The sequence below is a fragment of the Mustela putorius genome, unplaced genomic scaffold (assembly GCF_011764305.1).
Source record: "Mustela putorius furo isolate JIRA1106 unplaced genomic scaffold, ASM1176430v1.1 tig00004041_pilon_pilon_pilon, whole genome shotgun sequence".
In the NCBI taxonomy this organism is placed as follows: Eukaryota; Metazoa; Chordata; class Mammalia; order Carnivora; family Mustelidae; genus Mustela; species Mustela putorius.
The window spans coordinates 2,524,473-2,544,615 of NW_025422176.1; the positions used below are offsets into that span (position 1 = coordinate 2,524,473).

The 20,143-nt window shown below is 46.2% G+C and overlaps 1 long non-coding RNA gene across 4 annotated transcripts in view; it reads right to left on the reverse strand.

Moving 5' to 3' along the window:
- LOC101678065 overlaps positions 1–13,085 on the reverse strand; it is a 30,720-nt gene extending 17,635 nt beyond the window's left edge. Inside the window, exons 1-4 of one of the 4 annotated variants that reach the window (XR_006604554.1) lie at positions 12,767–13,084; positions 3,653–3,795; positions 1,352–1,420; positions 553–674 (exon numbers count right to left, since the gene is read on the reverse strand). This is a non-coding gene — a long non-coding RNA (uncharacterized LOC101678065). Of the gene's footprint in view, positions 1–552; positions 675–1,351; positions 1,421–3,652; positions 3,796–12,766 lie in introns of all 4 variants that reach the window. The other 3 variants (XR_006604553.1, XR_006604552.1, XR_001177233.2) reach the window with 3 other exon arrangements.
- Between the last annotated feature and the right edge of the window lie 7,058 nt (positions 13,086–20,143).

Consider the following 20,143-nt stretch of genomic DNA (forward strand, 5'->3'; position numbering starts at 1 on the left):
AAGGCTCTGGACAGAGAACAGGGAAGCAACCTGGACTTGTGGGACCTGCAGTCTATTCGCTCCTGGTTCTGCCACTAACCAGACCCATCTCATTTCCTGTGAGTGAGCGTAGTTACACCTGTGCTTGCTCGTTAACAGAGCACGTGAGGGATCAAATCAGGGAATAGCTACAAAAGGCCTCTGTGTCATATCATTATCACCAGCCTTGCACATCTCTAAACTGAAGACACTGTCACGATGACAAATCTTCGTGATCGTCAATACGGCAGACACAGGGGCTCTGGGGCTCACAATCCCACTGGGGGGGGGGGGTCTTTCACACGTGCAGAGAACACGTCTACAAGGGTTTTTATCAAAAGTCCTGTTTGTAACAGCAAAGGATGAGAAGCCAGGTGCCCGTCCTTCACCAGGGCCCTGGTGACATCAAGTACGTGGCTGATGGCAGCAGCACCTCACTACATTCCCTCTGAATAAATGTTTAACATTTTGATCTAGACAAGCACCTTCACAAATGAAACAATTCAGGAAAGAAGAGGGCGAATGTTCATTTACCTTTAATCTCCAGAAGGTGGTCTCCATCTGAGTCCCAAGATTTAGAATTTGACAATAACATTCTTTCTTCTGTAGAAATGCTTTTATCAGCTGAGAGATGCCATGGACTCGAGCAAAATATCCTGAGAAAGACACAGAGACAAGCTCTCGCTCAGTGAGGTCAGAAATCATTCCTGCAGAGGTGGCCCCAGGAGAAGAGCAAAGGAGGATTTTGCTGCTCTGCTTTGGGGTCAGTGATTTATCTGAGGAATTCATGGGAGAAATCAGGACTTTCATTTTCTTCCTTTTTTCTTTTTTGTTTTTTGTTTTTGTTTCTAACTTAAAGCTGCTAGAACCAAAGTAAGTACAGCCTATTTAATGATTTAACGGTAGAATTAAAGATCTTAGAAATGAAATATCCCTTGGGGCACTTGGTTAAGCATCTGCCTTTGGCTCAGGTCAGGTACTCAAGATCCTTGGATTAGGCCCCGATGGGTTCCCTGCTCAGCTGGGAGCCTGCTTTTCCCTACCTGTCTATCCCTCCCGCATATGCTCTACCTCTCCAATAAATACGTAAAATGTTTAAAAATTAAAATAAAATGTCTCATTATTTTACAAAGGAAAGACAAGTGTTTTACATCAAAACATCAGATCTAAATGTTCCTCTTCGAAATACACTTTTTTGTGGCCACGTGCAAGACACTTAGGACTCAACTAAAACTCTGAATGCGAGATCATGATGAAATAATATTTTGCAGTCAGAAAATGGGGCAGATAAATGGCAAAACAAAACAAAATAAAATAAAGCTGTATTTCTTACCATGCTCCCATCATCTCCATCATATGTGGGTAAAAGCTTCTATGTGTATAAGTTGGTGTCACAGACCATCTATGGGAGAGGAAGGCATGAGCAAACATTGCCCCCAAAATGGACTTATTCAGCTCCAGGGTGGGGAGAGCTTGAGTAAGGGAGATAGGCAATAAGAGGGGGAAAGGAAGATAAAATCTGTGTTCTAAAGCCTTGCTGCTTAAAGCATAACTATCTTAAGAACGATTTTGAGTAGCATTTAGAAACATACTGCAATGTGATATAGGAGTTCTATGTCTACTGATTCTCCTAATACATAATTTGAGCTTGTAGTTTACAGGTTATCTTGCATTTTATGTTTCTAGGAAATCACTTTTATTGTATATTACAGAATATCGTCCACAACAGACGATATTGAAACAAAAACTTTAAAGATGCTCACCACACCCTATTTGGGAAGTAGTCTCTTAGTGTGCTGCATCTGGAGATACTGGCCCAGCAGAGGAAGAAGGAAGGCAGGCCACTGACATGCTGCCTGGGGCACCCAGCTCCCAGGGGTCCAAGGTGGGTCCCTGCCTCTGCAGCACTGGTTAGGAAAGCCACCTCAGAAGCCTGGGAGGGAGGCTTCAGGCCTCTAGGCAGGCCTGGCCCCCATCTTCTTAAAGCCTGGGTTCACCTTCAGCTCAAAGTAAGGTCCATGTCCTTAATTTAAACTTTCTTTGCATTTCTTACAGAACCTAGCCATAGGCTCCATCCTTAGGACCAGGATTCCCTACAAGCCCAAGGACTGGGGTCATCTGGCCAATTTCTCAATCTGGTTGAGACTGAGTCACCCTCCCATCTCAAATCCTTTCACGGACTTGATAGAAAGGACTTGCAAAGCCTAATAGTGTTACTATCACTTTACAAAAGACAAAAAAGTAATTCTTTACATGAACAGTTCACAGTAAAAGATAATATAAATGGCTCTTAGTCATATAACAATGATCCTTAACTTCAGCCCCCCAAAAGAGGAATAACATAAAATAAAATTACTGTAAGATACCATTTTTTAGTTATCAGATTAACCACAATGAAAAGGTTCCTAATACACTGTGTTGGTGAGAATGTTGGGAAATGAGCACTTTCATTTTTCATTTTTCTCCTACTGGAGAGAGTGGACACTGGAACTCTCTCTTTGGAATAATGAATCCCTAAAACCTCAGGCCTCTGGGATGATGAGGGGATGTTGGATGGGAGATAGTCACTTGCCTCTGGTCATATGAAGCCATTTTGACCTTTCCCCTCAATGTGTATCTTGGGAATTAATAAATGTCTTTACCATTTAAACCAAATGGTGGGACTCTTGGTGGCTCTGTCAGTTTAGTGGCCAATTCTTGGTTTTGGCTCAGGTCATGATCTCAGGGTCCTGGCACCCAGCCCAGCATCAGACTTCATCCTCAGTGGGGAGTCTGCTTCAGGATTCTCTCTCCCTCTGCCTTTCCCCCACTAATCTCTCTCACTGAAATAAACAAACTTTTAAAAAAACTAATAAATCAAATGGAGTTGGTCTTCTGTTACAGCCTGAAGGACCTTAAGTGATATCTGAGCACATTACCTCATTTCGATTTCCTTAATCAGTAAGCTGAAAGGGGTAGGGCACATGTAACTGTGTGTGCATGTGTGTGTGTGGTGTGTGTGTTTTTAAAAAACTCTAGTCTCCTTGAAAAAAAAAAAAAAAAAGAATGTCTGTTGGACTTTAGAGCCCAGGCTGAAAGGGCCAGATTTCACCTACCCAGCTGTCTTTGTAAATCAAGTTTTATTGCAACACGGCCACTCCCATTTACTTAAGTCTTCTCTATGGCTGCTTTAACAGCACGACAGGGGAGTTGAGTAGTTTGAGGAGAGGCCATCTGCCCTGCAAAGGCTAAAATACTTTCTGGCCATTTGCAGCAAGTTTGCTAATCCCTGAATTGAGAGATCTGTGCTTTCAGACAGTGTGGAGAAAATTTTGTCTGCCAGTCTCATGGTCTCATGCACCTTCCACCCTGGATGTCCTCGGTCTGTACCAGCAGAGGCTTAGGAATGGGTCACAGGCTTTCTGCTTGTACCATGGTGGGAGCTCGTTCTGTATGATCTCAGGCCCAAGACTTTGGGGACAGTGGAAAGCTCTGCCTTGAGGCAGCAGGCAGCAGTAGGGCCCAGGAAAGCCAGTACCATCACAGATAAAGAGTCATGGGGGTAGTGAACCCCTTTAAGGGACCCTGGATTCTCTGTGTCTGATTTTTATTTCCACACAACCCAAGGATCAAGGACACGGGGGATGGGTCTCACCTTGGGCAGCCTGTGCCACAGTCGGCCCTGTGGGATCCCCTTTGAATCCAAGGACTGTCCTTCCTCATGGCTGTCCCTGGCTGCTGTCCAGGAGCGAGGCCCAGTCTTGGGTGTCCTCCACACCTATTGTGACATGCCAGCTCCTGAGGAATAGAGTGTCAGACAGGCTTAGGGATCCCAGAATCAAAAGTGTAAGTGTCACATGCCACAGCCGTTTTGCTCCTTTGCCAAAGCCCAGAAAGAAGATGTCTGTTCCTTAGAGGCTCCAGGTGTGCCTCTGGATAGCTTTCCTTCCACAGTAACCCCTTATTCAGATTCTTTTGAGGGTCAAGTATCTGATGCATGGCAAAACCCCTTAAAAAAATATATATATATTTATTCATTTGAGAGAAAGCGAGGGAGAATGGTTGAGGAGGGCAGAGGCAAAAGGAGACAGTGAATTCAGAAGCAAACTTCCTACCAAGCACTGAACCCAACACATGACTTGATCCCACGACCCTGAGATTGTGACCTGAACTGAAACCGAGAGTTGGCCACTCACTCGACTGAGCACCCAGATGCCCTGAGGGAAAGCTCCCTATAATACAGTCCTACGCAAGATATAAGTGTTTAGGCTGTCCTTCCTTTGCTTTCAATTATTCTCATTATCTTTAGGAATTTTAGACTTTCCTTAACCTTTCTTTTCATGGGGTAACATTCTGGAAGGGTGTTGTGGGGTTTCCTAGCAGCTGTTACATCCTCATCAGCCCTAAACATTTCTTCCCTGTACCCTCATCTCGCTCGTCCATGGCCACATTCTGCACACAGTCAGACATGTGTGGCAGCTGAGTTTGAAGAGTGGAATGACTGAGCCTGTGTCTTCTGATATGCCAGGAAGCAGACTTTTTCTCTGTCCTTTTTTGGCCTTCTCTCTCCTTGCCTGTCCTACAGCAGCAGACACCCCATCAGGAAGCAAATATCTTCAGCTACTCAAGGCAGCAACTCAACACATAGTTGAGTACACACTAAGGGACACAATTACCTACCAACCCAGACAGTCAAGGAAATCTGACCCACAGAGTTTTACAAGGGTGAACAGGCTCTGTTGTCTAAAACAGTGCTTTCCAAACAATGAATTGTGACCCACCCATGTCATAAAATCAATGTAATAGTCTGAGAATCCCTGGCTTAGAAAATACAGACAACAATAAAACAGAAAATATCAGTATGCATCACAACTGTAAGAGTTAAAGATTGTTTTGTGAGGCTGTTGTTGAACTGCATGTTCGGGGTATAAGTGCCATGAAAACTCAGTTCTTCAACAAACGAAACCAAGTAGACTCTTCAACACAGAAAGCAAACTGATGGTTGCCAGAAGGAAAGGCAGGGGGAGAAATTGGTGAAGAGGATTAAGAGGTACATACTTCCACTTATATAAATAACTCACAATGATGAAAAGTATGTCAAGATAATATTAATGTTGTACTGTGATAGACAGTGGTTATACTTAATGGTGGTGAGCACTGAGAAATATACAGACGTGGAAAATCACTATGTTGCACACCTGAAACTGACATAATATTGTGCAGATCAATGATATCTCAATTAAAGAAAACTGTTCTCACTGTCAGGGGTTTGAGGAGCCCTGTCCTCAAAGGCATCATGTAGTGCCCTCTAGTGGTAAAAGCCAGATCTGCAGTTGAGAAAGAACCACAGACCAGAGAGGAGACTAGTCCTCAAGCAGGACTGTCTGGTTGGAAGGGACCTTCCAAATGACATGATCATCCCTGACATCCAGAGCAAGAACCTGTCAACAACACCAAGCCACCGCCTGAGCACGCCCTACAAAGAAAGCACGTGCTCCACCCCTGAGCAGCTCTACCTGCTGAAAAGCTGACCAAGCTGCCTTCCTCTGGGAGCTCCTCCCTGGACTTCCTACTGCCCTCTCCTGGATGACACGGAGCAGCTTCTGTATTCACCCTCAGCTAACACTATTGATCCAGACAAACAAACCTTGTAGAGTGTCTGCAAAGTACCAGGCACTGGGGATACAGTGGGGAACCCGGGAAGAGACAAAGAGAAGTAAGAGCTTATGCCAGATGAATGGCAACAGTATGGCAGATGAAAGGACCTTCATCAGACAAGATCAAAGGGCAGGCCTCTCTGAAAAGGGGAAGGCTCTGTGGAGTTCCACTGAATTGGAGAAAGCTGTGCAAAAGGTACTCTGGTGCTGTTCCCTGGTACAAACCTATTCTTACTCTAAGAAGGACAAAAAGCAGATAGAAATGCTCTGAGCAAGAAGCGCCTTGGAATGTTCCAGTAGAAGGCAGGCAGGGAGGCTAAAGAAGAATAGAGAAATAGGAGAAACGTCAGAGATTTCTGGGGGGTGTGTTTGTGTGTGTGTGTTTTAATTTCTCTCTGTTTTAAAACTTTCCTACACTACCCATATGTCATATTTCATTCTAAGACACCATCAATTATGAGACTAAAAAAAAAAGAAAGAAGAAACACTTCCAGTTAGTCAGTGTTTTTCCTATTGCTTAGAATTTTAATTTAATTTGTGCTGATGAAAAATCCCTTTGACACTTATTTGAACAGAATGAAAGGGTAAAAATGAATGACACGAGTAGGTTAAATCTTTTATATTTGGGTTTATGACCCTTCCCAAATTTATGTCTCTAAGTAGAAAGAGGTAGGGGACGAGGTCCGTTTTGTTTCCCCTTCAATATCCAGTTGACCCAGAATTATTCACTATAAAGATTCCCCTAGGGCACGTGGGTGGTTCACTCCATTGGGAGCATCCCTGGGTCCTGAGATTAAGTCCCACATCCGGCATCCTGCTCAGCAGGGAGTCTGCTTCTCCTTCTCCCCTCCTCCCTGGTCATGATCTCTCACTCTATCTCAAATAAATAAATAAATCTAAAAAAAATTAAAATGACTTCCCTTTCCCCCATTGAACGGACTTGACACTCCGGGCCAAAATCAATTGACAATACTTGTTGCGATTGGTCTATTTTGTACCCTCTGTTCTGTTTCATTGATCTATCTTTATCACAAAGACTTTGATTACTGTGGCTTTAAAATTAGTCTTAAAATTGAGCAGGAATAAGCAATGTGGGTTCTTCAACTGTATTATTTTAAAGACTTTTTGGCTATCTAGGCCCTTGGCACTTCCATGTACATTTTGGAATCAACTTGGTCATTTCCTCTAAAATAGAATAAAAAGAAGGCTAGGATTTTGCCTGAGATTGCATTGTGTGCATGAATCATATCATGGAAAACAGAAATCTCGACAACGTCATATCTTCTAATGCATAAACAAAATATACCCTCCCTTTATTTCAGTCTTCTTGAACTCCTCTCAACAATGTTTTTTTGTGTTCTCTGTCAAGGTATTTCATGTTTATCATGATACTTATTCCTAGCCTGTTTGCTTTCCTGTGTTTTTGTTTTGTAAGTAGGCTCCATGCCCAGCATAGAGCCCAGTATAGAGCCCAAAGCAGGGCATGAACTCACAATCCTGAGTTCAAGGCCTGAGCTGAGATCAAAAGTCAGATGAGTCATCAACTAAACCACCCAGTCACCCCAACCAGTTTATGTCTTAGATGCTACTGTAAAATATTCTAAAATTTTCATTCTCCTATCCATGTACGTTTATCATGCATCTGTCTGACAAAGAATTCCTATCCAGAATACGTAATAACTCCATAAAGTCAAAACCAAAACAACATTGACAACAAACAATGGGCAAAAGATGAACAGACAGTCCCCAAAAGATGTAAGAATGCCCACTAAATACACAAAAAGGTGCCTAACTCAGATCATTCATCACCAGAGAAATGCAATGTGAAAGCATAATGAGATGCTATTTCACCCTGACAACACAGAATGTTTATAAGGATGCTGAGCAACTGGAGTGTCACTATATTGCTGGTGGGAAGTGTAAACTGATTAACCACTTTGGAAACTAAGCTAGCACTTCAATATATCCCCACCCTGTGACTAAGCAATCCCACTAACAATTTCAACAGAAATTTAAGACTTCTGTAAGAAAGTTTATTGTAGCCTATTCACAATGACCAAAAACTTGGATACAACAAAATGTCTAATCATCAGATGAACAGATGAACAAATCAAGGTTTAAACACACTACATAGAAAGGAGGAGACTACACTGACAAAGATTCTTTCCTTGACCAAACTCTAGCCAGACTGCTCAGAGCCCTCTTCTCAAACCTGGCTTATCATATACCAACTCGAATAAACATTAACATAGTTTCTAACAGCTCCAGGTCCCAACCCTGCGACAACACCAGTCCCCCTTAGTGCCTGCCTGAGGAAAAACTCAAGGCATCTACTATTTGTTCAATCAACACAGAAAAGTTGAGCTCTTGTCTCCCAGTTAGCAAATACAGGCGGTTTCATATGGACCAATACGTATTCTACTTTTTGTCATCTGTTCCTCCCCTGACTTTACTCATCCCTGGCCTTACTTCTTCATTCTCTCTTTAAAATGCCCTCTGTACAGGGGCGCCTGGGTGGCTCAGTGGGTTAGGCCGCTGCCTTCGGCTCAGGTCATGATCTCAGGGTCCTGGGATCGAGTCCCGCATCGGGCTCTCTGCTCAGCAGGGAGCCTGCTTCCTCCTCTCTCTCTCTCTCTCTCTCTCTCTCTGCCTGCCTCTCTGCCTACTTGTGATCTCTGTCAAATAAATAAATAAAATCTTTAAAAAAAAAAAAAAAAAAAAAAAAAAATAAAATGCCCTCTGTACAAATCGAGGTGGAGTTTCTTTTGAAACTTCCATAGAAGTTTTGAGCTTCCATAGAACCTTCCCTCCTGAGATCCATCTCACTAGAAAACTCAAACACACATGCAAAAATGTTCATCACAGCCCTATCTTAATAATAAATACACAGTCACTGAAATGACAAACATAAATATTGTCACATAAAGTACAATCACATTGAGGAATACCACTGAGACAATAAAAAATAAATGAGGCAAAAAATTATATGCTGAGATTATTCTAATTAGATTATAGAGTGGGGGAAATGTACCCACTTTTTTTGTTTAAAAAGTTAATCCTGAAGGGGCACCTTCCTTGCTCAGCTGGAGCATGTGATTCTTGATCTGAGGCTTAGGAGAGCCAGCCTAAGTTAGGTACAGAGATACCTTAAAAATATAATCTTAAAAAAAATTAACCGTATAAGAAAAATAATTAGTATTATAGATCTGAGACCATTGCTTTTCACAGGTATTTTCTAAAATTTAATTTGTTCCATTTGAGAAAAAAAAATGGAGGGACGGGAGCGAAAACCCAGAAAAGCCATGATTTATTTGACTTTCTTCATGGGCAAGTTTGGCAAATAATTTATCCTCCATAGAATGAGAACATTCTCATTCTTTTTTTTTTTTTTTTTTTTTTTTTTATTTATTTGACAGAGAGAGAGATCACAAGTAGGCAGAGAGGCAGGCAGAGAGAGCGGGGGGAAGCAGGCTCCCTGCTGAGCAGCAGGACCCCGGGATCATGACCTGAGCAGAAGACAGAGGCTTAACCCACTAAGCCACCCAAGAACCCGAGAATATTCTCATTCTAAAGTGACATGTCTTCTCTGGGGAGGGAAAACAGCCGCCCCCACCTTCAGAATATCTCAGATCAAAATCTCAACCCTGCTTTCTGGGCTGAGCTGTGTAGATGCCAACACTGTGCTGGAAAGGCCTAGGCTGTCCAGAAAATGCTGCCTCTCCCAAGAGGTGATCCTGTGACCCCCGTGCACATCAAGGAGGGTGATTTTCGATGTGGCTGGCATCAGATTAACTTTTGGAATTCTCAAAATGGAATTCAGTCTTACAGCCCCTAGCCTGCTTTCTAAAACACACAGACCACTAAAAACCAGTGAAACAGAACATGGCCATTTGGAGACCTCATCAGGGAATAGAACCTTGAGCATCTACACTCAGTTCCTCGTCACTCTGGGGGCTGAGAAATACTTACTGGTGCCTACAGGGCATGAGGCACTGAGACACACATGGTCCCTCCGGGCATCATTATTCCCACGGGGTAGATAATCATTAAGCAAGATGTCTGTGTTGCAACGGGACTGACTGCCACAAAGGACATGCACAGAGAAGAGATAGTGGGCTGGACCTTGTCTGCAGGTATCAGGGGCCTCCGGAGGGAGCCACATCTGACATGAACCAGAAGAGCCAGAGGCTGGGCACCTTCTTGACTCATGGGCCTCACCCACATCCAATCTGTCAGTACATCCCATCAGCTCCTCCTCAACATGTAACCAGACTCGGGTCAATTAGCAGCACTTCCACCCCTACCACCCTGATCCAATCCGACAGCAACTCTTCTCTTGGAATATTCCAGTAGTCTCCTAGTGATCTCCCTGCTTCCACCCTCACTGTTCTCAACAGAGAAGCTGAAGTGATCCCAATAAAACCCAAGTCAGGTCACCTCATTCTTCACTTCAAAATCCCCCCTGTCAGTGGCTCCCACCCCAGGTCTCTAACACCCCCTTCTCCCTCACTCTGGCCTTGTCATTCCTGGAACAAGTCGGCCCAGCTTTCTTCATGGAGGCCTTCCTACTCCCCCTTCCCCCTGCCAGGGACACTGTGCCCACAGACATGCACAGGGCTCACTCCCTTACCTCCCCACCTTTGTCCTCAGGGGGCCTTCCCTGGCCATCCCAGCTCAGATGACAGCCCCTTCCAACCCTCCTACAGCATCCAGCTGACACACCAGATTCCTTGCCTCTCTGTCTCCTGGCTGCTTTTCTCCCTGGAAGAAAGGTTCGCTAACCGCTGCAGCCCGGTCTATTTGGGTCATGTCTGGAACTGCAGGAGAACCAAGCCTCTGGCAACTGAGCCGGTATTCAATAAAGAATGTGGAGTCACTGCCATTCATCTGAGGGGAGATGAGAGCTCATGAGGCGAGGGGGGTGGGGGAGAAAGCATCTCGGGCAGAGGGAGTGGCCGAACTGCCCCAAGGCCAGCAGGCACAGGGCACATTGGAAGGACTGACCAGATATTGTCAGGCAGAGAAAGCGAGTGGGAAACAGATGGAAGAAGGGGGACAGAGCAGCCCACAGGAGGAAAGTTTGCATCCATCTCCAATAACAAAAAGAAGCCAGAAAACTAGTAGTGATATGATTGAATGGGCCTTCCTGAAAGCTCTGGCATCCGGGGAGATAGGGACCTGGGGGAGATAGAAGAGCCTGGAAGCTCACTAAGCACACTAGAGCCATGGCTCTGAGCACAAATGATCTTAACTGGGACAAAAAGGGCAGAAGCAAAGGTGGAGAAAAGGAGGTAAATTCCAGAAATATTTAGCAGATAAAATCACAGGTCTGGGTGAATGATCGAATAAGGGGGAAAGAAAGTAAAAGCAGAGTTCTGAGATGACTCCTCCCTTTTGCACATGGGAGAGGAAGGACACAGTAGCCCCATTCACAGAGTTGGGGGATTGGGGTGGCAAGAGGGAAAATACAGGAAGCGGATCTCGAGCACAGTTTTAGAAAGAATGGACCTGCAAAAACTCTGAGACATCAAAAAGCAGATTTCCAGTCAGTAGCGGAAGACCCATGGTACTGTGAGAGGATCACGAAAAGCAAAGTGAGTCACGCCGTGCAATGCAGAGTCTCACCTTGTTGCCAATGATGAATCAAAAGGTTTCCAGTAACAGAAGATGTGGGATTCCAAAAAAAATCACCCTGGCCAGAGCAGGAGCATGTGGTTGGGAGAAGGAGCTGGACGAGAAGCAGGTAGGACGAGGAGGATGGGTTGCAACAGAGCAGGCAGGAGAAGGGACCTGAGCCAGGGGTGTGGCCACAGGGAAGGCAAAGGGAAGAGACTTGCCCTCTGTCACCAGTGTGGCTCCCACACAGCTCCTGGGGATGGTCGAAAACCCAGAGCATGTCACCTCCCCGACTTGAAACCCCTCGGTACTCCCCAGTGCTCCCGTATTTCACTCTCTGAAAGCCTCTCCAGAATGCTCTCTTGCTACCCGCTCCCCGACACAACATCAGGTGCCGCTGACACAGCCCTGGGCTTCAGTGTCCAGGCTAGTTTCCCCTGTCTGGCAAACACCTGTTTGTCTTGTGAAGACTTCCCTCCTCCACGGGGCAAGAAGGAAGAGCAGTGCTGACACCGAGGAGGTGGCCTGGCACCATGAGCAAGGCTGCACGGCTGGTAGCGCACAGAGAGGCATGTGGGTCCCCTGCTGGGCACAAACGACCTCGCAGAACAGCAGCACGAAGGTGACCTGGCCACAGTGAGGAAGGAGACAAAGCAGGCCCACTTCCTCTCTTGTCCAAACACACAAAACCAGGTTGTTGTGCCCACCACAAAATACCAATCATCCCCTTTCCCGGCTCATACGAGTGAGCGCCTTCCTTGTGAATGACACTGTTCACGCTACTCACACCTCCTTCTAGAAAAGACCGATAGAGCTAGCTAACCTAGAACTATCTTACGGATCCGCCTCACAACTCGCATGAGGTGTAATGAACCCACTGTGTTTAAGGACAGGTGTGCGCCCAGTGGCCTCTGGGGAGAACGCTGACCCGTCGCGGGAGGGAAGAACTGTTCCCTTTCTCGGAGGGACATTCGTGGAGTTCCATTCTGAAGGGTTTCCATCTCTGTGAAGCAGGACCCATCCCATCGCCCATGTCACACGGAGAATGAAGGGCCTGCCACAAAGTACGCTCTCAACAATTTCTGCTGGACGAACGACACTCCGGCCTCGTGCTTGCCAATATGTGACACATCTGTGGTGACGACGCTGCCCCCGCTACACCCCTCAGAATGGAGACTCTGGTGGCCTCCACGCAAGGGCTCTGGAAAGTACTGGTTCTGTCCACCAATATCACGCGGTCCCAGGCCCGCACTCCCTCCGAACCCCCCGCCTTGTTTGGCCTGATGTCAGGTGCACGATGGGGACCCTGACAACCCCCAGGGGAATGTCATCTACTCAAAAGGGAGAACCCGAACTTCTCCCTTGTCAAAAGTCCCGCTCTCCCCAGGCCCGGCCCACAGCACAGGTGAGATAATTAGCCGCTCCAGAAATGAAGCCCCCCCCCCACCCCCGCTCTTCACAGGTTGGAAACCAGGGGCGCACGAGGTGACGGCTACCTTTTGGCGAAGGAGTCCCTGAGACACAGGCCCGCCTCCCACCGAGGCCCTGGCCCCGCGCCGCAAAGGCACCTCTAGCACATAGAAGCATCTTCACAAGTGCCCGCGCACTCCCCCATCTTGTGTCTGTTGAGGCGGAAGAACATGAGGTGAAAGCGGGCGTCCTCAAGCTAGTGGCCTTGGGCGTAGAGGTTCCGGGATGCTGTGTCCACTGGGGACATGGAAGCGGGGTTTCACAGAAGCCGAGGGGAACCGCCAGCCTCCGAGAGGCAGCTGAGAAGACTGGTTCCACCGCGCTCAGCCAATCGCCTCAGGGACCCGGCGCAACTCTCATAACAACACTCCCGCTCATTGGTGCCTCTGCCCAGACGCTCATTGGATAATTGCTCCTCCCCTCTGCTGGCGGAAGGACTTATTGAAGAGAAAAAATGTAGCCCCGCCCACACAACCCGGAAGCTCTCGTGGAGGGGGTGAGCGGGCTGTGGAGTAAACAGAGAGGGACACTAGGGAGCGCCGTAATGCTTTCTGGGAGTTGTAGTCACCGGTGCGAGGGACGTGCGCTTGGTTTTTTCTTGCTGCTCAGATCATTTTTGTCATTCATAGGGGGAAAGAGCTACAAGATCCTCAGTTTTAGGGCGAAGCACAGAGAATCCAGCCAGAGGAAACAAGTTAGTTGGGGTTCAGTCTCAATCACTGAGCAAATGTTCATGGAGCGCTGACTGTGGGCCAGGAGTTCTGCTAAGTAAGGGCTTTGCACACATATCCTTTTCAAATGTGGACAAGGAATGTGTGGAAAACTGGTTCAATGCAAAATCGTGTGAACGTGAAAGCGAACTACAACTGCCAGTTACAAGCATCAATGGTTAAGGAACATATTGAGGGAAGAAGGGAACAGATCATTTTTATAAAGTTCAAACCAAGGAAAACGAATGTTCAGAGAGATGCACGTACATGATAAAATACTATACAGAAGAAGAAAGGAATGGGGGAGGGGAAACAAGAATCACCACATTTGTGACCTGGAGGGAGGGGATGGGTAGAATCCTGGAGGATTCTTCATTCATTTCTTCATTCATTGCACTTCAATCATTTCTCAAGTTCTGGTGGTTCACCAACTCACCATTTCACCAAGTTCTGGTGTTTCATTATTATGCATATTTAAGACGTTCCTTACATATATTTTGTACTGGACTTCTTAGAAAACATCTTTATTTATCTAGTGATCTCCTCATGTAGGCTGACAATGATGCTAATGGGAAGGCTAATGGAGTCTGGACCACTGAATGCTCATTAGAGGTGACCTCAGTTTGCAGCGTTGGAACTAATGGGAAAATCCCCAGATCCTGTGGAAATGATGGATCAGAAGCACCTTGACTCAGAAAAATGAAAGAAACTGTCATCCAGCGCTTGGAGAGTGCATAGGGAGCTGGGCACAAACTACCCCTCCTTTCCCATGACCATCTGGTAGGACCTCAGTCAAACCAACATCTTCCTTCTCTGCTGCTGCTGTTTTCTGAGTGTGGGGCCTGTGATTTCATCACAAGCTTTAAATAGCTATAGTCAGGTGGAAAGCCTGCTATCCCCCATAGAATTATTTTTGCACCCTTTATAAAAACTCAGTTGGGTATATTTATGGAAACTATTTCTGGGTTCTTTGTTCTGTTCTATTGATTTATGTTTCTGTCCTACAAATACCACAGTCTTCCCTATTATAACTATCTAATAAGTTTTGAAACTGGGTAGAATGAATGTTCCCACTTAATTACTCTTTTTCAAAACTGTTTTTGAAAGTACTCTAATTCTTCTGTCTTTTTTTAAAGATTTTTATTTATTTATTTGACACACAGAGATCACAAGTAGACAGAGAGGCAGGCAGAGAGAGAGGAGGAAGCAGGCTCCCCGCTGAGCAGAGAGCCCAATGTGGGGCTCCATCCCAGGACCCTGAGATCATGACCTGAGCCGAAGGCGGAGGCTTAACCCACTGAGCCACTGAGGTGCCCTCTTCTGTCTTTCCACATACATTTAAAAATATTTCTGTCTTTACCAAAAAAAAAAAAAAAAAAAAAAAAAAAAATCTCTGTCAATCTGGGGAGAATGAAGATCGTTATTATACACAGTCTTCCAATTCACAAACATGGTGTATCTTTCCATTTATTTATAGCTTTCAGCATGTGACTCCTGGACATGCACTGTTAGATTTATCCCAAAGTAGTTTCTTTGTACGAGTAATTGTTAATGTGTATTTTATCGTGGAGCCCACATATTCATTGCTACGTATAGCAATACAACTTACCTTTATGTGTTTACCCTGTATACTGTTTCACTGCGAAATTCCATTATTAGTTCTAAGAAGAATTACATTCTCATACCCTCTTGTGGCATAAGGCCTGAAATGAAGATTCCATATTACGGGCTGTCTTGACACCTGGAAAATCAAGGCATCAAATGGCATCATGCATGTTCTCCTCTCCCTCTTCCATCACAGGGACTAGATATACTGCCTATTGGTTTTTGGGGAGCAGCGTTCAGTTCCCTAGAAGCCCACTGAATTCTTCAAGCCAGCCACTCACACCCTCCCATGGGAACCAGGACTTGCCACACCCTCTTGTTTCAACCAAGTCTAGCCTTCCAAGGCCCTGCTGGTTCTCTCTGTTCCCAAGTGCAATCTCTGTTCAGTCCTGCACAGTGTGTGGTATCCTCCTCCCCTGAAGTGTGAGTGTTTGTGACTAGTAAACTGTTGTCAATCACATGTGTCAGGTGTCAGGGGATCCCCACAAGTCTGGAGCAGGAATCTCTCTCTCATCAGGGACCTGAGGAGAAGGTGATTAAAACAAGCGGCATCACAAACAGGGCGTCCCCACGTTAAATGAGGACACAGGGTCAGCTTGACCTGCTCCTTCGCTAACTAACTGGATTCAGAGGTGACAGTCACGATCTGGGAGGGAACTGGCCATCGCTGGCCAGCTTGTGTGTTGGCCCGTGTTCTGTTATCTCACATGGAGGTCGCCATCCATTTCCAAACTAATGTCCCATCCTTGCCAATAAGGTGAGAATGAATGAGAATTGACTGTATCTAGGAGGGAAGTGTCACGTATGTGACCTGCATGTGGCCTGTATTGGTCTCCAAGGCTCCCCCCTGAGGTTGGCAACCACAGGACATGCTGACTGGTGTGCTTCAGTTCCAGGGACTGGGTGTTGGGCCAGTGTTTGACCCTGATGTTCCGATCCTATGGGGGAAAGCGCACCCCAAACACAGTCCTGGGGGATGACCCTCTGTGTTGTGGGTGGAAAGGAGGGAGGCCCTGACCCCAGGGAAATGTAAGAATGGCTCCCTGGTTGCCTCCTGAGTCACCGTGGTTCAGACGATGGGAGTGGCCTTGCCTGTCTCCCGAGCTGCTGTTCCTCTCTCTGTTACCATGTGTCTTCCTGAGCACTCAGGGTTTTGAGGTGCACATCCATGGCAGCCCAGGGCCCATGAGCTGATGAAAAACAGGAAAGTGAAGGGAGGGACGTTTGGTGTTCTACTTCTGTCCCAGTGCCAAACCTCTCACCAGCACACTTGGCTTTCTCTCTCTCTCTCTCTCTCTCTCTCTCTCTTTCTTTTTTTCTTTTTTTTTTTTTTTTACATTTTTAAAAAAGATTTTATTTATTTATTTGACAGAGATCACAAGTAGGCAGAGAGGCAGGCAGAGAGAGAGAGAGAGGGAAGCAGGCTCCCTGATGAGCAGAGAGCCCAATGTAGGGCTCGATCCCAGGACCCTGGGATCACGACCCGAGCCAAAAGCAGAGGCTTTAACCCACTGAGCCACCCAGGTGTCCCTCACTTGGCTTTCTCTTAATGTTGTTACTCTCCAGCTTGTCATAGGACTCATCTGGTGATCCAGACGCTTGAGGCTCCCAACCCAGCCATGGACAAAATGATCATCCCAGCACAAAAATAATGATGATAATGATGATGATGATGATGATGATGATGATGATGATAATAAAGCAGAGAAAGATGATCAGGGTAAAAACATACTCCTCCACCCCACAAGTATATCCAGGAAGAAACAAGTCAAAAAAAAAAAAAAAAGGCGGAATGAAAGAAAGAAAACTGGATACAGGAGGAAAAACCCTACCCCAACCCAGATTAATTCAACATAGGTTCACAATTTGGCCCAATGGAAATCCAGAATTTATTAAAATAATTTATATGGCAAAGGATAAAAGGAGGCCGAATGGCTTTTGTGCCTCTACAACATCGGTTCTGAATTAACTTTAATGTTTGCTAAGCAGCACCAGTTGGCTAATCTTCTCAGCTTTAATACAAGGGATCAAATTATGGTTATACCTGGTAGAGTGACCATATTTTGCAGCTTATGTATTTAGTGATTTGACATCTCAGGCCTTGATGACATTGGAGGGACTGTCTCTGGCAGATCTGGCTGATTTCCAGAGATGAACAACAGCTTGTCTGGCAGCAAACCTTTCACAGGTAAACCAGCCAATTCAGAGACTTTACCCCCAATCACCTCCTCTAAGACACTCTTGTACTCTGGGCCACTATCCCTTGCCCTGATCATTCCAGAGGCAGGGACAGACAACACCACTGTGTCCCAGAACCCACTGAAATGACACGAACAAGGCAATCTTAAACCTGCTTACTCAGACTCACCTTCCTCTTCCCATGGAAACCATGGGAAGGGTCTTGCCCACATTGTCTCTTCACTCCCTCTTTCTCCTGACTGCTTCCCTGGGCAGCCCTCCATGGCAATGAGGACCTCTTTTCTTGGGATCTGTGAATCTAAACAGCTTCTTCCATTGTGAGAGTTACTTGTATATCTGCCTGTCTTACCATACCTGATTAAAATCAACTCCGGTCCCCTTAAAACATCTGAGACACCTCGGGGTGCTCAGTGGGATAAGATTTTGGCTCAGGTCATAATCTCAGGGTCACGGGCTTGAGCCCCATGTTCGGTTCTGATCTCATGGTGAATCCCCTTGGAATTCTCTCTCCCTCCACCCCTGCCCCCACTAGTTCTTGCTGTCTTTCTATGTCTCTCTTTAAAATAAATAAAATCTTAAAAAAAAAAAACACCCAAACAGATTTAACGATGGTGAATATTTTATTATTATAGATTCCTCTTTCAACATCCTCTCAGTCACATGTGTCTTGACCTAGAAGGAGACACGATTTACATTGTTACACACAGGGCACCCAAACCGCTCTGCTATCATAGGCAATCATCCTTTGGGGGAGGATATTACTGCACCTATCTTTCTCCAGGTGTGACATCATATTTATGACATCCTACTGTGAGGGATTTGTTTGACACACTTATTAAGGACATACAACTCCAAGGGCCCTGGGTGGCTATGATCATTAAGTGTCTGCCTTCAGCTCAGGTCCTGATTTCAGGGTCCTGGGAAAAAGCCTGTTCAGCAGGAAATCTCCTCCCTCTCCCTTTGCCCTTACCAACCCCTTGTGTATTATTTCTCTCAAGTAACTAAATAAAATTTTTTAAAAGATTTTTTAATTATTTATTTGTCAGAGAGAGTAGGAGCAGGGAGAGTTGCAGGCAGAACAGGCAGAGCGAGAAGCAGCCTCCCTGCCAAGCAAGGAGCCTGAAGCGGAACTCAAGGATCCCATGATCCTGGGATCATGACTAGCTTCTGGGATCTGGGATCATGATCCTGGGATCATGACCGGAGCCAAAGTCAGACGCCCAACCAACTGAGCCACGCAGGCATCCCTGAAAAAAAAATTTTTTTTAAGGAAAAAGGGACATGGAAGTCCAACATTGTTCAGTACTTTTTGGGTTCTGGAGGAGACATATTGCTTCTTTAGCTGTTACTTCTCAGTGAGTCCACTTTGGCGGGACTCCCCTCAACAAAAAACTCTAGGATCTGTGCAAGCAAAAATTAACTGTTGGGGGTGACCGGGTGGTTCAGTTGGTGAAGTGTCTGCCTTTGTCTCAGGTTCTGATCTAAGGATCCTGAGATCGAGCCTGGCAGGGGGTTCCCTGCTCGGTGGGGAGCCTGCTTCTCTCTCTCCCTTTCACCCCCTCTTCCAGTCAGAGCTCTCTCTTAACTACATAAATAAAAGCTTTTTAAAAAAAATCACCTGTTAGTGCCCAGGTGAAAAGACTTTAGCAGCCTCCTCTCCCACTTCCTGGAGTCCCTGGACCACCCATGCTGTCTGTCAGTCGTCCATGGGCTCCCAAAGCAAGAAACGGCCCTCCTCGGCCCTGGTGAGAGACCATGAGAGCAGCAGTTGCTGGCCAAGCTCTGGGCTCTTTTGGAAACACAGTCTCTCAAGACTCTGAGCCTTCCCATCCAGCTGTCCATTATTTTCTGGGTCATGGCACCCCCACCAGCTTAATATAGTCATCAAGTCCTACTTGCTCCAGGCTGAAGCCCAAGTCTGCATATCCTACCTGCAGGTGGAGGTGGGGGCTTCTGTCCACAGTGCATTGCCAGATTCCATGGTGCCGGAGGACGTCCGCTCTTCCTCCTACCCGTTGGCCACCCAGGGATTTCCATGGGATCAACTGCATGAACATCAGTGGGAGTTATTACATTTTGATTTTGATGACCACGTTTCCCTCCTGGTCATGTGACAACTTCACTTCCTTGAGAAGCACCTGTCCTACGCCTTAAAAGTCTCAGTCCCAGGTTGAAATTGATGTCCAAATATCAGAGTCTACTGTGATGGAAAGATGAGATTAAGATTCAATAGAATTGTCTTGGCATTGGGTAATGTCAGAGGGCTGCAAATAGCCCCATTTCTTGTTCCCTTTGCCCTCTGCTCCCATGGATCAGGTCCTCTGGCCAACAAGCCCTCCTTAGCACAGAGACAAGGCACAGTTTCTCCCCAAGTAAGCTCCAGTTCCCTGACAGCCTGTGGAATGATCCAGCAAGCCAGTCAGTCCCTCCTGCAGGAAGTAGGGCTCACCTTCACTCTCCTGTTACTACATAGCCTGCACCCACAGCCCTTGATCATTCTGTTCCCGAGTGCAACATCCCCCGTGGCCCTGCATGGTGTGTGTGTCCTCCTTCCCTGGGCCATGAGTATAGGTTGGTAATAAATTACTGTGGAGCTCAGCTGTGCAGCATCTGGACATCCCATAACTTTCGGGTGGGAATCACTCCCTTCACCAATTGGTGAAGAAGAGAAGAATGAAATCTTTCTCACTTGTACCTTTGTCAAGGCACAATGATGAGGCTCATGGGCTTGAAGTTATTTGGATAATAATCTATTGGGGGCTTTCAAGAATTCACCTGGGGCTAAATGGCAGCCTTTATGTGACTGATGAAGAGGAAGGAAGGCCGTGAAGGCAAGGGCTTGGATGGTCTCTTAAAGCTCAAACTCCAGGCAGTGGGGGAACCCTCCAA